The following is a 13,446-nucleotide window of genomic DNA, read 5'->3' as shown; positions in this document are numbered from 1 at the left end:
GATATGGCTAGTGTTAGGCTTAGGGCAGATTTAGGTTAGGGTTAGAATTAGGACTTGGGTTTGGGTTTGGGCTAGGTCTAGGGTTAGGGTAAAGTCTATGTCTAATGTTAAGGCTACGGTTAGGTTTTCTTTATTGTTTGAGTTAGGCGTAGGAATAGGCTTAGGTGTAAGTTTAGGGCTAGTGTTATTGTTAGGGTCTCAGTAGGGTTACTGGTAGGCTAGGGTTTCTTAGTGCTATGGTAATTCTAGGGTTAGGATTAAAGTTATGGTTTGGTTTTGGGTTCCAGTTTGGTTTTTGTGAGGTTTCGGTGTGTGGTTTCATTTAGGGTTCGAAGTTTGCATGAGGATTATGTTTAGTGTTCAGTTTTGGCTTTTTGTTTGGGTTAGGGCTATGGTTAGGGCCAGGGTTCTGGTTTGGGCTAGGAGTAGTGCAAGTGGTAGGGTTAGATTTTGGATTAGAGTTCGGGTTCTGGTTAAGCTTAGTAGTAGAACTAGGGTTAGGGTTGGGGTTAGGGTTAGGGCTATGGCTAGTGTATGGTTAGGCTTTGCCTAGGGTTAGAGTTAGGGCTAGGGTTTGGGATCAGGTTAGGGCTAGGATTAGGGATAGCATTTGAGGCATGGTTATGGTTCAGGGTGGGATTAGCTCTTAGGTTAGTGTTTAGGCTAGGGTTAAGCTTAGGTCTAGTGTTAGTGTTAGGGCTATGTTCAGGTTTAGGGGTATGTTTAAGTCTTGTTTAGGTTTAAGCTAGTGTCAGGCTTAGGGTTCCGGTTTCACTTAGGGCTAGATTTAGTTTTCAGGTTCATGTTAGTTTTGGGGTAAGGGTATAGTAAGGCTAGGATTAGGTTTAGGGCTATGGTTAGGTTTAGGCTTTGGGCTAGGGTTGTTAGGACTAGGTTTTGGTTAGGCTTAGGGCTAGAACAAGGTTTTTGGATGGGCTTAGGTTTAGGTTTAGGGCTAGTGTTAGTGGTAAGGCTACTGTTAGGGATAGGCCTGGGGTTAAACTTAAGGCTAGGCTTAAGTATTGGGTTAGGGTGACGGTAGGTTTAGGACTATGGTTAGGGCTAGTGCTAGTGTTACCATTAGGACTAGCACTAGGGTTATACTTAGGGCTAGGCTTAAGTTTTGGTTTAGGAATAGGGCTAGGATTAGGCTTTTGTTTATGGCTACTGTTAGGGTGATGTTAGTGATAGGGTTAACTCTAGGGTTAGGAATAGAGCTGGTTAGTTTCATGGTAATGTCTAGTATTACGGTATGCGCTAGTGGTACAATTCCATTTAGTGTTTCAGCTCAGTTTAGGACTAGTGCTATTGTTAGGGTTAGGGTTCGGTCTGAGGTTAAACTTAGGGCTATGTTTAGAGATAGTGTTAGAGTGAGGTTAGGTTTAAGGCTAGTGTTAGGTGTATTGCTAGGATTGTGGCTAGGACTAGAGTTAGGCCTAGATTTAGGCCTTAGTTATTGTTAGGTTTATGTTTAGGGTTAGGGTAGTGCTAGGTTTCTGGTTTGGTTTAGTCCTAGGTTTAGAGTTAGAGCTAGAGCTATGGTCAGGTTTAGGGCTAGGGTTATGGTTAGGGCTTGGCTTAGGTCTACGTCCATGCTCAGGCTTAGGGCTAGAGTTAAGTTTATTGGTAGATTAGGGTTGGGGTTGGGGGTAGGACAAGAGTTAGAGTTAAGTTTATGGCTAGGGTTAGGTTCGGTTAAGGTCTAGGATAAGGGTAAAGGCCTTGGTTAGGTCTAGGGATGGGATTTGTTAGGATTAGAGGTAAGGTTAGGGTTAGGGCTTGTGCTAGGGTTAGTGTTAGGACTGGGGTTAAACTTTCATCTAGGGGTAGGGATAGGGTTATGGTGATGGTAGGATTAGGGCTAGCGTTAGGGTTAGGGTTGAGTTAGGCTAGGATTAGGGTTAGGGCTAGGGTAATTGTTTGCATTAGGGTTAGGTGAGGCTAGAATTAGGGTTAGAATTATGATTAAGCTTAGGGTTAGGTTTGGGCTATTGTTAGAGTAATGGCTAGGGTTAGGCCTGGGGATGGTCTTAGGCTTAGGGCTAGGCCAGGGCTTAGGTTAGGGCTTCGGTTATGCTTAGGGATAGGGTCAACCATTGGGTTTAGGGTGAGTTTATGTTTTGGGTTATGTCTAAGGTTCTGCTTAGGTATTTTGCTAGGGCTACGTTTCTGCCTATGTTTAGGTTGATTGTTAGGGCTAGGTCTCAGGGTTCTGTTTTGTTTTTTGTTTAGGGTTTTGGCTATTGCTAGGGTCTGGTTTATTTCTCATGTTAGTTTTAGGGCTAGGGTTTAGTTTAGGGCTAGGTTTATGTCCGGTGTTCGGGCTAGGGTAAGGTTTAGGGTTAGGGCTATGTTTGAATTTAGGCTAGGATCACGGTTAGGTATAGGGTAATGGTTTGCATTAGGATTAGGGTGAAGCTTAGGTGTAGGACTAGAATTTTGGTGAGAATTAGGACTAGGGTTAGGTGTACGTTAGGTCTATTGTTAGAGTAATGGCTAGGGTTAGGCCATTTGATGGGGTTAGGCTTTAGGCTAGGACAGAACTTGGGTTAGGGCTATGGTTAAGCTTTGGGATAAGTTTAGTCATTTGGTGTAGGGTGAGGGTAGGGTTAGGGCTAGGTCTATGGTTTCACTTAGGCTAGTTAGTGCTAGGCTAGTTAGTGCTAGGTTTCCACCTATGGTTATGTTTAATGTTAGGACTAGGGATAGGGCTAGGTCTAGGGTTCTGTTTTGGGCTTGGGTTAGGGTTATGGCTAGAGTTAGGGTCTGGTTTATTTCTAGGGTTAGTCTTATGGCTAGCATTAAATTTAGGGCTGGGGTTATGGCTGGGGTTTTGGCTGGTGTTCGGGCTAAGGGAAGGTTTATGGTTAGGGCTAGGGTTAGGGTTAGGACTAGTTTTAGAGTTTGGGTAAGGGCTAGTGTTATGGTAAGTGCTAGGTTAATGACTAGGAATGGGGTTAGAGTTAGGTCTAGGGTTATGGCTAGGGCTGGGGTTAGGACTGGGGTTAAGCAGAAGATATTTTGCATGGTAGGAATAATGCTCATACTTTATTCAAAGCTCTTTGCCCATAGACTCATCATGGGCAGTAAGAAGAGACATTTACAGTAATTGTTGTTCTGTATAGCTAAAATTTGAAATGTATAAATCATCTTTTCCATTAACTGAAAAATAATACTAAGAGCTATTTTATTTATGTTTTTGCCAGTCCTGGGGTTTGAACTCGTGGCCTGGGTACTGTCTCTGGTCTTATTTTACTGAACACTAGCACTCTACCACTTGAACCACAGCGCCACTTCTGGCGTTTTCTGTTTATGTGGTAATGAGGATTTGAATCCTGGGCTTCATGCATACAGGCAAGCACTCTACCACTAAGCCACATTCCCAGCCCAGGAGCCATTTTTAAGTTATATACTTTCCATGGTTTCTAAAATCATTACCACTTCTATAAAAAAATAATAATACAGCATTCAATCCCTAGCACTGGACCTCCAAACCAAAAAATTTTTTTTTCATTAGCTCATATGGTTCTTATATGATTCTTCTTTTATCATGAATATTTGCCAAGCTAATCATTTTCTAGCATTTAAATGTAAATAAAACTTTCAGTGCCTTATACTTCTGTATTATAGAGACATACTTAATTATCAGATCTGTTGTTGAACATCTCGATTCCTATGTTTTAGTCAGATTTAAAAAGTATGAAAGTCTTCCTTTATTCCTTTTTTCTGGGATTGCAGTTTTGTCAGCTCAAAACAGACTAAGTTGTCTTTAACTTGCTATGATACTTTTTCCCTTTTCCTTCCTCAAATACTCAAGGGAAAGAATACCATAAAAATCAATTTTAAGGATAAACATTATACTAAATTGATGTGAGAATGTCGTATGTGAGTAGACTTTTTTCATGTATCTCTAGTTTTTGTGTTCCTTTAATAACATAACTCAAATGCAAGGTTAAAGCTTTGGTTTCATCTTTTTTTGTTGTTATTGTTTTGGTACACACACACACACACACACACACAACTTTTTTGAGAAAGGCTTTTACAGTGTAGATCAGGTTGTTCTTGAATTTGGAATCCTCCTGTATGCTGGAATTACAGGTGTGCATCTCCACATCCATTTAGTTTCCTTTCTTCTAAAGGAAAAATAATGACACTATCCTACAGAACTGTTCAGGGTATTAAGTTAAAATGTTCACATCAAGCATTTACAGAAGTAGCCAGAACATGGTATCTGCCCAGAAATGTTAGAAGGGGGTGCTGCAGCGCCTGCAATCCAGGCAGGAGTAGGTAGTTGTATGAGGGGTCTTTGGCTCCTGGTGAAGCCAGGTGGTGAAGAATTAATTTTCCAGCAGTGGAGGAGTCTTCCACTGAGTAAAAATGTCTTCACTTGTGTTTCTTGTATCCAAGTAAATGCCAGATATTCAGTTAACTGTAATCACTTTTCCCTGGTTCTTTTCTTCCTCTTCTTCATGTCTCCCTATGAACCATATTTGTAAAGTTATTACAATAGACATTTCAAAGGTTCTATGCTTTGAGAACTAGAATTATACTTCCCATTGTTTCCACCATCCTATAGTCCTTCGATTCTTTTTGTAGGTGAGGAAAGTATTTGAAACAATCATCAACCTTATTTTTAAAAGTTTATTTTCTCTATTTGAAATGTCATACTCTTTCTTCTGTTTGTTTCTTAAATACAGTAGGGTAAATCCTTTTGTGGGTCACTAAGTATAAAAATGGAACTACTAGGAATTCAGTTTCTTCTCTATTCACATGTCATTTTAATTCTAATGTTACTTTGTGTCTTTTACATACTTTCTTCAGATTCTCAGATACTTTAAGAATTCTTACATGTGATACATCCCAGAACAAAGAAAAGAGAAGTGGATATTTTAATAGTACCAACACTTCAGGTAATTTTAAGAAAATAATTTCCTATTAAACTTTAAGGATATAAAATCTGTTTTGCATTTAAACTCTAAACTTCAAATACCCCTATATGATTCTCATTTAAAACTGCTTCTAGGTTTCTACCCAAAATGGGAACTGTAAGAAAAAAATGATGTTTATTAAATTATTCATTAATTTTCAATTTATGGTATTTAAACTTACAAAAATAGATGCAGCAGTTACTCTCTAGACACTATGTTGAAAATGAACTTTAAAAGTTGTGCAGACAAGTTTAGGCTAGTCACAGCAGACGATCACAAGAGCCCAATAGCTATACCCTTATGAACACATAAGATGATGCTAAGTGAAATGAACTCCATGTTATGGGAACAACTCTTATGCTGTAATTACTTATATCACTGTTGTAATTACTTTCAACATGTGATGTGAAACCGTAGCTTCTATTATTGATGATCCTCTTGTAACCCCTTCCTGTGGCTGTACCTGCACTTTCTCTGTATCTTATCTGAGTACATTGGAAACCGTGTATACTGGTATTAGAACTAGGAAACTGAAAGGGAATGCCAAAATCGAGAGACACAGGGTAAAAAGACAAATGACTACAAAAACAATACTTGCAAAACTGTTTGGTGTAAATCAACTGAACAAATCATGGGGGGAGAGGGAAAAGGGGAGGGGGAAGGGGGGAATGAGGGAGAAGGTAACAAACAGTACAAGAAATGCATCCAATGCCTAACGTATGAAACTGTAACCTCTCTGTACATAAGTTTGATAATAAAAATTTGAAAAAAAATTAAAAATAAATAAATAAATAAATAAAAGTTGTGCAGAGTGAAGAAGGCACTGTCCAAAAAAAAAAAGTACTCATTACCTGACATGTAACTGTAACCCCTCTGTACATCACCTTTATGATAACAATTTAAAAAGACAAAAGTAATTCACTTTGTTTATATAAAATTGTATCTAAAACTACACATTCTTTCACCTTTCTTTCTAGTCAGAAACAGGTAACCACTCCAGTAGTTTCCTATTTAGTCCACTGACCTTTTCCTGAATTCTAATGTACAGAGAGCTCATTTATTTAATGGTTTGCAGATCATGGAAGGCTTCATTGTAATTTACTCATTACTATACATAAAAATTAAGATTTCTTACATAATTTTCCTTTAAACATTTTCATTCATATATTTTGGTATGTCATTATAATACTGAAAAATTGAATGCAAACCTGTATATACAACACCAATTAGTTTCATACTGTGAAAATATTCTGGAGCCAGAATTGTTAATTTAGATTAGTAAAGCCTATATAATGTGGATGACATCCATATGGTATTAAGACAAAACTAGGATTTAAAATTATATAGGGCTGGGGATATAGTGCAGAAGTAGAGTACTTGCCCAGCCTGTGTGAGACCAGCAGATAGATCTGTAGCATGGCCAACAACACATAGGGATCACAGATTTACTAAAATATGACTAGCATTTTTTTTTTTTTTTTGGCCAGTCCTGGGCCTTGGACTCAGGGCCTGAGCACTGTCCCTGGCTTCTTCTCGCTCAAGGCTAGCACTCTGCCACGTGAGCCACAGTGCCGCTTCTGGCCGTTTTTTCTGTATATGTGGTGCTGGGGAATCGAACCTAGGGCCTCGTGTATCCGAGGCAGGCACTCTTGCCACTAGGCTATATCCCCAGCCCGCATTTTTTAATATTATTATCTTTAAGAGGTCATACAAAGAGATTCATTTCAACATGTCAGTTTATGTCTTCCTTTCCACTATCTCATCTACCAACTCCACTCATCCTCTCAAGTTACCTGGTTCAATTTTCTTACATTTGCATTGAATATCTGACTATATTCACTCACCATTCTTCTCTCCATTTGTCTTGGCTGACATATTCTTACATAATTTCTTTTTCTGGTGGCTTAAGATTATTTCTAGAAAATGCTTTGTAATATTAAGATTTCATATTCTCAGAATTTCACCAGTGTGTCTATGTCTGTATGTGTGGCTTTTTATAAGAGAGACAGACTTATAAGAAAAGCAGATTTTTCTGTATAAAAAGGTTAAATGAGATTATAAATGGATTATTGTAGATTATGACAGTAGACTCTTACAAAATAAAATGGAAATGTGAATGCCCTCTAGCTAATGGCCACAAGAGACACAGCAATAATGGGTAAACTGAGTGGATTATTTTTGGTGTGATGGAGAACACTGGGTGTCTTATAAAGAGAGTATTAGAAAGGACTTAGAGGCTTTGAGCCTGAATTAGGTTAAAGAGGAATATACAGGAAGTATGGGTTTGTTCTGAATTGAGTGTTGCCAGGGAAAACTCTGCAGTTCATGGTCTTAGTGAATCTTATGTGGAAGGAAGATAGACTAGCGGGACACTAACACCATAATTAGTAAAGTAGGAACAGTCATGTTAGCCAGGATGGGAAGTAGTGACTGGCTATTTTCTGTGGTTTGGAAAATGTTCTGTTTTGTCTGTGTTCAGACATAACAGAGAGGTCTTGTTTGTTTTTATCTTAACTCCTCAGTACTAATAGTGACCTGATCTGCTGTTGATGTTCTGGGGAGGGAATTTATTTTCAACAAGAGAATCCCAAGGCTGAGGTTGAAAGCCAGAGCAGCTTGAGACAAGAGCCAGGTTTCAGATAGAACCAGCTGTTTTCTCTGACTGGGTGAAGAAGAGTTTCTCAAAGGCTTTTCATCTGATTTTTAAACACCTGACTTGAGGACTGAATTTTACCTGCTTGCTTGTAAGGTATCAAGAACCTAAAACTGACAGAAAGGCAAGTTGCAAGAAAAAAAAGAAAGAAATGGAAAAACTGTGTGGATTAAAAAACTCCCAACTGTACTAAATAACAATTTAATAAAAACTTAACCTCTTAACTTTTACATGTTTTCATTTATAAGCAATTCTCTCTGTTGCAGTGGAAACACTTGAAGGTTTTCAGTGTTCACCTTACCCTGAAGTTGATCGGTTTGTTCTCTCTTTGGTGAATAGAAGTGATGTTAAAGGAGGTGAAGCTAATCTATTCTTTATTCACTGTTACCAGTAGAGTAATGGTCCATTTAGAAACATTCTTTGCATTTTAGGAATTCGGTGTTGGAACTACTTTTTCCCTGAAGAATTACTGGTTTATGATATTTGCAAGTATCACTGGTATGAAAACATTGGGAGAGCCCACAGGAGAAATAATATCATGTAGGTACAATGGAGTACTATCGTGTTTATTGATGAGTTGTATGTATTTAGCTAATACTATATTTTAAATGTTTGTAACTTTGTGTGTGTTAGTACTGGGGCTTGAACTCAGGGCTTGGGTGCCGTCCTTGAATTTCTTTTGCTCAAGGCTAGCACTCTACCACTTTTACCACAGCTTCATTTCTGGATTTTTGCTGGTTAATTGGAGATAAAGAATCTCACTGACTTTCCTGCCTAGACTGGCTTTGAACTATGATCCTCAGATCTCGGCCTCCTAAGTAGCTAGGATTACAGGTCAGAAACTGATGCAATGTTTGTAACTTTTAAATGAAGTTGAGAGTATAAAATATCCTTTGTTTTTCTAATAAGTTGAATTCAATTATGTGTATTTTCCATGGCTGTTTTATAATATGTGATTTGATATTGTTCTTATATTGCTCCTAGCACATAGAAGCTGTTTTCCCTTCATAAAGAAAACAATAAGCAGGAAAGGACTGCCCCTCCTTTTCTCTGCAGAGAATTAAAATTGAGATTTGGGCAAGAAGGAAAGTCTTCAGTTAACATCATGTAGGAGGGCATGGTGATGCTTGCATAGTGTTGATGTGAACCATTGTCTGTTGGATGCTTGCTTTATATGCCAGGCCTTGTTTTAGAAATTCCCCTTAAAATACAAATAAAAGCCAGAGAAAATGTTAAATAGTAGGAGGATATGGTAGAATAAGGATAAAATAGAAATCTGAGCCTCTGGAGTACCTAGGATTACAGGCATGAACCACGGTAGCAGGCTTGCAATATAAGCTTTTAAAACTACAAACTTCCCTCTCAAGAACTCATTTAAGGATTTAGCATGGTGGCTCACACCCATAAGAGCAAGTACTTGGGTGATAGGAAGAATGAGGTTCCAAGCCAGTCTCACAAAGCTCATATCTCACACCTGTACTCAATGCCAACAGCTTGGAAGACCCAGTAAAGAGGATTGTTGCTATAAGCCTGGCCCAGGGAAATACAAGATCCTATTAGAAAAATAAAATGAAAGGGCTGGATGGCTGAAGTGGTAGAGGGTTTACCCAGCTATCACAAAGCCCTAAATTCAAACTCCCAGTGCTGTCAAAAACAAACAAAAACCAAAATGTCACTTTGGCTGTATTTCACAGAACTTAGTATGTAGTTATTTTCATTTTTATTCAGGTCTAAATATCCATTATTTTTACATGGGGCAACTTTGGCTGTATTTCACAGAACTTAGTATGTAGTTATTTTCATTTTTATTCAGGTCTAAATATCCATTATTTTTACATGGGGCATTGGTTATTTAGAAATGGTATTAATTTCTACCAGCTGAGCTACCGAAGGGGCCATAGAAATGGTATTAATTTCTAAACGATAGGTTTCTTTATATTTATTTTCAAAATCTGTCCTGTCGTCAGAGAACTGTGTTTGCTTAGGTGCAGATACTATTAAATTTCTTAAGATTCACATAGCCTGCATGGAGTCAATTTTAGTGGCTTCTGATCACAGAATGCTGCTTCATGTATGCAAGCCGACCCAATCTGCTAGTTGCTTTAGTATTATTCCTGTTTTCTGCATCATTACTGAACTTTTCTGGTGGACCTTTGATCTATAAATTATCAAGCATACTTTTTAAAAGCCTTGATTGGGATGGAAGACTGTGTTTGTGGGTAGATTTGTTGTCCTTACAATGCTGCCAAGTTTTCCCTCCCCTCTTTTCAGGTAGTGTTTGGTGGATGTGGTGAGAACTGCTGTATCTCCTGTGGGGATCCTCATCATTTTATCCATGTTGTTTGTTTTATTTATTTTGGGTGTTTTTTTTTTTGCCAGACCTGGGGCTTGAACTCAGGGCCTGAGCACTGTCCCTAGCTTCTTTTTGCTCAAGGCCAGCACTCTACCATTGAGCCACAGTGCCACTTCTGGCTTTTTCTATATATGTGGTGCTGAGCAATCAAACCCAGGGCTTCACGTATATGAGGCTAGCACTATGCCATATTCCCAGCCCTTTATCCATGTTGTGACATTTTTTTAGCAACCAGTTTATTTTGGTTGCTGTGTATCTACTGTGATCTTTTTACTCTTGGGTTTTCCTCCATCTTTAAGTCCTGGGCACATTCCTTACAGACAACAGGGAACTGGATTTTGTTTTTATCAGGCATGGACATTACTAACACGTTTCTTTACACAAACAAGATTCTGGTTGATCTGAAAAATGAAGTTTGGTATCAAAAATGTCATGACCCTGTATGTAAAGCAGTAAACTTCAAATCTGACTGTGGGTTAATTTTTACATTTAGCACAAAGTGAAAAATGAGATAATTAGATGTCTACATAAAATAGTTTGTTTCTCTCTGATTTAGATTTTCCATTGCCTGCTGATGTCAGTCTCCGGTTCCTTCTCAAAAAAGTGCCACTTTTTTACTTTCTCCAAATTCATTTCTGGCACAGTAGCATACATGAGCTATGAGCAAGATCCAGCTGTGTCTAGTTTACATAACATCTGACTACAAAGCTCAGGCTGGCATCTAATTAATGATGCACTTGCCTCAGCCTCCCCAATGCTGAGACTTCAGGCTTGCACTACCACACTTGACCAGGTAGCATCTAAACAGAGCAGTGACTGTTTTTACTTACGGGAGTGATGCGCCTGTCTCAGCTCATGTCTGACAATGGGCAGCTTGTTCTTTTTCACTGCTGCATGAGAAATTGCATCATCGATGGAACTGGTCCCAAAATTTAGGGCGTTTCTCCCTTTTTGCTTTACAAAGTAAAGTAAAACACCTATCTTTATCTTTTTTTTTTTTTTTTTGGCCAGTCCTGGGGTTTGGACTCAGGGCCTGAGCACTGTCCCTGGCTTCTTCCCGCTCAAGGCTAGCACTCTGCCACTTGAGCCACAGCGCCGCTTCTGGCCGTTTTCTGTATATGTGGTGCTGGGGAATCAAACCTAGGGCCTCATGTATACGAGGCAAGCGCTCTTGCCACTAGGCCATATCCCCAGCCCTATCTTTATCTTTCTGAACAACTATTTCTGAAGGATACATCCTTAAAAGTAGAACTGTGTCAAAGGGAAAATGTAACTTAAGTTCTGGCAGGTCTTACTCAACAGTTAACTTTTCTCCTAAACAGTTTTATGCATGTATATTAGAAAAAAAATATATATATATGTATGGCCTGTCCTGGGGCTTGGACTCAGGACCTAAGCACTGTCTCTGGCTTCATTTGAGCCACAGAGCCACTTCCGGCTTTTTCTATATATGTGGTGCTGAGGAATCGAACCCAGGGCTTCATGTATATTAGGCGAGCACTTTACCACTAGGCCATATTCCCAGCCCTTAAAGTGTTTTATTTACTCAACTTACTAACATTCTTTGCAGGAAAAAGAAAAGCAACAGAAAATACATGAGAAAATTGAAAAAAAATCTTGCTCTCATAATTTGGCCAAAATATCAAATTTTTAGCATATATTCTCCATAATTTATATGTATGTTTGTGTACTGTTAAAGTCATGATGCATATGCTATTTGCTTGATATTTTCCCTTAAAGTATGACAAATACTTTAGCAGTACCTGTTAACTGAATTGCTTTCTGTAGAAATGACAGGAAATGACCTTTTCATCTCTACTAAGCAAAAAGGCAAGTGACATTTCACTTGTTTTACTTTGCATTCTTTATTTATGAACTCTTTGTGGGTTTACCACCTATATTTCTATTATGACCTATCTGTGTCTATTTCTGTATGATCTCACTAACATTTTGCAAGATTTTAGTAATGTTCTATGTTATCCTATTTTCAGACTTAATTTTATACTCTATCTTTTATATATATATATATCTTTTATATATATATATATATATCAGCACTTTTTTTTAACATGTTATACTAAGAATAAGCTACAGGCTACAAGATGACCAAATTCAAGTTTATATTCTAGAAAACTCAATCTGGTATCTATTCAGTCTGATTTTTAAAATGTCTCTTGTAACTGGTAGCCAAATTCTTACTAGACTTCTAGGTTGAAAAATGCTTACAAGTAACAGAACTGCTCAACACTTGTCAATCATACCTGTAATCCTACCTACTTAGGAATTCAAGATTGGGAAGACTGTGGTTTGAGGCCAGCCTGGGCAGAAAAGTTTGCAAGGCTATCTCGGTGGTGAGCTGAATAGAGTGGTGCATCTGTTATTGTAGCTACTTTTTAAGTTAAAGAATTAAGCCTACTGTCAAGCTAGCTGGACTGTCTTCTTTTCAAAACCTCAGTCTATGTGTGCTCTAGCCCATGTAGTGATGCCTTCCTGGGACCACACCTCTTTGCCACCTTTCTGGGGCCTCTTCACTGTGTGATACCCACAGTGCACATCAATAAGTGGGGTCTAGGCTGGAGAGAGATTCCCCAGGGAAGTTCATGTACCTAGCATCCACAGGCCTCTGGGGTTTGAGTTCTAGCACTATAAAAGTGAATGAATGAGTGAAATGAAAAAGAGAGTTGATTTCACCACCACCAAAAACAAAAGTTATTTTCCTGCCAAATAACAATTTCAAATGTGGAATTTCATGCTGCCTGCTTGGCAGACAGTATTCATCTAGAATATTCATTTCAGTGTAAACTGTTTTGGTTTGTACGGTAAACTCACTGACTACCCTTTATCTTCCTATCCTGCTGGCTCCCTCCCGTTTCCTCACTGAAATAAAGGAAAAAGAGGTAATAGCAGATGGCGTGAGTCCTCATAAAGCGCCACCCTGCAAGCCATCACCAGGTGCATCTTTGGGTGCTTACTGGGGCAGTGGCAATGACGATGCTTGCTTGTTACAAGCAGCTGAGGATGCTGAACTAGCTGACACTGCGGAGAACGGTCTTCTCAGTTACAACAGTACAGGGGACGAAATTTCTGATGAACTCATTATGGAAGTCTTACAAGAATAGCACACTACACATACTACTTCCATAATCAGACTGCCATTTGCCTGAAATATGTGCTTTGTAATAACACGATCAATTAGGGCTGGGGTTTGAGTTCAGTGGTACAGAACTTGCTGAGCATTTACAAGGCCCTGGGTTCAATCCCTAGAACTGAAAAAAAAAAATACATTAGCTCATTAGTAAATCTGATCATATCAATAAAGCTTTATTACTTTTTCAGTGTTTCCTACTTAAACCAGTTTACTTTAAAATTAGCTTCAGTATGCTTAAATTCTGCAGAAATCTCCAGATTAACTAAAATTAGTCTACATTTATATAGTTTTATTTTACACGTTTGTAAGTTAAAACTCATGTGGGGATAGTTAAGATTAGGTGTCAGCTGGGCAACCATGGCAT

General features: G+C 38.6%; 1 pseudogene; it reads left to right on the top strand.

Moving 5' to 3' along the window:
- Positions 1 to 3,876: 3,876 nt before the first annotated feature.
- LOC125339378 lies at positions 3,877 to 13,217 on the top strand (annotated as a pseudogene).
- The last annotated feature ends 229 nt before the right edge of the window (positions 13,218 to 13,446 follow it).

Source organism: Perognathus longimembris, chromosome 21, assembly GCF_023159225.1.
Source record: "Perognathus longimembris pacificus isolate PPM17 chromosome 21, ASM2315922v1, whole genome shotgun sequence".
Classification (NCBI taxonomy): Eukaryota; Metazoa; Chordata; class Mammalia; order Rodentia; family Heteromyidae; genus Perognathus; species Perognathus longimembris.
This window is presented reverse-complemented; position numbering and strand designations above follow the sequence as displayed.